Source organism: Nicotiana attenuata, chromosome 6 (genome assembly GCF_001879085.1).
Source record: "Nicotiana attenuata strain UT chromosome 6, NIATTr2, whole genome shotgun sequence".
Taxonomy (NCBI): Eukaryota; Viridiplantae; Streptophyta; class Magnoliopsida; order Solanales; family Solanaceae; genus Nicotiana; species Nicotiana attenuata.
In genome coordinates, this window is record NC_031994.1 from 25,650,652 (window position 1) to 25,654,945 (window position 4,294).

Below are 4,294 nucleotides of genomic sequence, written 5' to 3' on the forward strand. Positions count from 1 at the left end.
TCAAGCTAGCTTCATGAAAAATAGAAGAGCTTTTGATAATGCCGTCATTATCCAAGACCTAGTTTCAAACCTAAAAAAATTAAAAGGAAAACAAGGTCAAATGATCCTTAAAATTGATTTGGAAAAGGTTTTTGATCGACTTGAGTGGTCCTTTGTACATCACATCCTCCAGTATTTCAAATTTCCCCCCAAATTCTGAAAACTCCTATTAAATTGTATCTCAACAAGTTCGATAGCAGTCCTAGTTAATGGCTCAATTACAAATTCTTTTGAGCCTAGTAGGGAAATTAGGCAAGGGGACCCCATTTCTCCCTATATATTCATCCTTTGTTTGGAAATACTTTCAAGATATATAAACCATCAAGTAGATATTAGGAATCGGGATCCAATAAGCACAGGAAGGAATTGTCCAAATTTTTCTCACTTATTCTTCGCAGATGATCTCACTTTGATGGCCAAAGCCAATAAAAAATCATGCCACACCATCAAGGGACGACTAGACTATTTCAGTACTATTTCAGGACAAAAAATTAACCTTACAAAATCAAAAATCATGTTTTCAAAAAATTGTTTTGAAACTATCATAAAAGATATTATCCACATATTAGGTATTAAAAAAGTGAGTCCTTTGGTACTTACCTAGGTTTTCCTATCTTAAATAACTACCCTAGGCCAAGGGACTACCAATTCATTGTTGATAAAATGAGATCCAAACTAGCTGCTTGGAAAATGAAATTCATAAATATAGGAGGTAGGACGACGATCTCACATTCTTGTTTAAATTCAATACCAAACCACTATATGCAATATACTTTACTGCCGAAAAAGACCCTTAATAAAATAGATAAGGTTCAAAGAGATTTCATCTGGGGGTCTACAAATGAGAGGAAAAAAATTCACCTTATAAATTGGTCTACCATTTGCCAATCAAAAATAAATGGAGGTCTTGGTATCCATAGTGCAAATTCAAAAAATTTATGCACATTAGCTAGTATGGTATGGAGAATGCTCACCAATGCTATCTCTCCTTGGGCTACTCTATTAATCTCTTCCTATGCCTCTAGTAATGCTAAAAATAAAAATTCTTTCATTTGGAAAAGCATTAAAAAAGGTTGGGAGTTATGCTCTAAAGGAATTATTTGGTCTCCTCACATCCTTTCTAACATGAACTTATGGGAAACAAATTGAATCCCAAGGGTAGGAAGTCTTAAGGAAACAGTGGAAGGATCACTCCAAAAAAGGGATCAATCTTTAAAACTAAAAGACTTATTTAATGGGGGAAAATGGGACTTTGATAAAATTTCCATTAATATTCCGGACAATATTAAGGAAATCATTAGAAAGGTTAGAATACGGTTGAAGGGCCCAAGAAGTGACATTCCTATATGGTCATTAACTACTAAAGGTTTTTCACAACCAAATCATGCTTCAACTTATTAGAGTCTCCCAAAAATAACCTAGTAGATTTCCAATGGATTTGGAACCTTAATTTTCCCAATAAAATAAAATTCTTTTTGTTGCAATGCCTCAATAGTAGGATTCCCTGTAGACAATATCTGGCACGAATTGGATTAAACGTCGATCCAATGTGCCCGGTATGCAGAAACAACGAAGAAGAATCTATACTCCACATTTTCTTTAGCTGCAAGGCGATCAAACCTTTTTGGGAAAATGTTGGGTGGAACCAATACTATAAAGCACCAGGTGACCACTGGCTGAACCAATTGAAATCTTTTAACTACCCAATTGGGAATAATTTTATAAATTGGGACGTCATCTTTCCTTTTGTTATATGATACACTTGGATAAATAGAAACAACAACAATCATAATAACACGACTACTCCCATCAATGGTGATTTTATTATTCAAAAGGCTATTGAATATAAACTCCTCACTGAAAAAAGCATGTACACTCCTCCAAAAATCCACATCAAAATTGCATGGCACAAACCACCAAAAGGATGGTCTAAACTTAATATTGATGCTAGCTTTGACAGTGTTACACAAAAATGTGGATTGGGAGGTAATTTCGGGGATGCCAAAGGACACTGGATTGTGGGTTTTGGTAAACAATCATATGCAGGTGGATCACTAGAAGCAGAGATAAAAGCTCTACTAGAGGGACTCAAAATGGCTAAGGAATGGAGAATATACCCGCTTGTAATAGAGACAGATTATGTGGAGGCTATCCAATGCATCCTACAGGGCAATAAGTTATATGACGATATAGTTAATGAATGCAGGTGGTTAATGCACCAACAGAAGGAGATAATCCTCCAGCACACATTCAGGCAAGGGAATAATGCAGCTCATCACATGGCAAGAAAGGCAAAGGATCAAGGGGAAGGCAAGAAGACTTTTGTTGAAGCTCTACCTTATGTAAAATGTTTTGTGGAAAAGGAACAACTGGGACATTATGTTTTTTGAGAAATTTCTATCTTATGATGCTTGTAATACTCTAGCAAGCCTAGGTAATCTAAGTGTCCTTAGAGACACCGACTATGCGTACAATGTACTGAACCTTACTTAATTACTAATATATATATTTTCTGTTTGCTGGAAAAAAAAATAACAGAAAAGATGTCCAAGCTAATCTAATGTCAAGAAGCAGTGAAAGCCATAGTGCATAGCCATGAACATTTGATTTGATGGTATCACCCACCTTAAAAGCTGGAATTTGCCAACTTTCAGATATGTCTGGCATTTTGGATGAAAAATACTAGACTGAACTACACGAGAAAACTATTTGAAAAAAAATAGAAAAGAAACTCAGGGGATTCACACTCCCCCCCCCCCCCCCAAAAAAAAAAAATAAAAATAAAAATAAAAAGAAGGTAAATAATACTGTGAGATTGATTACTCATGCTGGAACCCGGAAGAATTTCTAAGAACTATACAAGATGTTTTCTTGTGTCTGGTTGGAAAAATGATTGGAAAGCTTGGGAAAAAGACTTTTTCAACTGTTGCAAAGTTTAGAGAAATTTTACTTTGAGTCTCATACAACCAAGTAGGGGTGTACATAGGTCGGGTTGGTTCGGATTTTATAATTACCAAACCAAACCAAAAAAACTCGGGTTTTCGGGTTATTCGGGTTTTTTCGTGTTTTTTTCCCCGGTAAAATCTTCGTAGCACAAAACTTATAACTCGTGCTCAAAATATTTCTTTAATCCTAGTAAGATAAAATTATATACGGTATTTTTCAAGAAAATAATACAAAATATGAGATGTGTTATAGCATTATCCTAAAATATTCAACAATAAGGACAATAAAATTACGTAATATAAATATTGCTAATTAAAATGTCATGATAAAAATAAACATAATCTAAAAGTATTAAGTCATGCTAAAATAAGTAGACTAATAAGGGAGTATTAATTACATGACTAAACGCTAAAGAAAAAATAAAAACAGGTTATGCATTTTTATCTAAATTATTACAAAACAAAAATAGATATTCAATACATTGTCATTCGTAGTATTGAATTGAATGTCTTTTGTTAGATAGTATTGATTTGTTTTGGTTTGGACTTTTGTTAGCATTATTTAAGTTACTAATATTAATGGCTATAAAACTTATTGGAACATTCAAAAGTTCTATGTCCAATCTTGAAATAATACCTTAAAAGATAAAATTATAAAAAAATTAAGAAATATTTATAAATTACATCACAATAAGTATATTTATATATTAAATATATCTAAAACTTCTATTTATGTAATGTCGGGTTTGTTTTTTTTCGGTTTGACTTTCTTTAGTTAAAAACAAACCAACACAAACCACTTATAGTCGGGGTTCTTTTCAACACAAAACCAAATCAAACCAAACCATAATCGAGTTTTTTTTTCTCAGTTTGACTCGGATTATCGGGTTGGTGCTGTTTATCGATTTCCTTTGTACGCCCCTACAACCAAGTAAGAGGGCTCTTTCTATATTTGACAACTGGATCTATGGGGTCCCACAAATCACTAAGTAGGCGTTTGGACATAAGAATTGTAAAATTCGAAAAAATGGTGAAATTTTTTTCAAGTGAAAATGATATTTGAATTTTAGAATTGTGTTTGGACATAAATTTCAGTTTGGATTGTTTTTGAAATTTTGTGAGTGATTTGAGTGAAAATTTTGAAAAACAGCTTTTTGCAGTTTTTCAAATTTTCAAAAATTTTAAAAATACATGTTTTCAAGTAAAAATTAAAAATTTTATGAATAAACGCTAATTTCGAAAATACACTTCCCGCACAAATTCTCTTCCCTTTCACTTGACTCCGTGCACACAATACCCCCCCCCCCCCC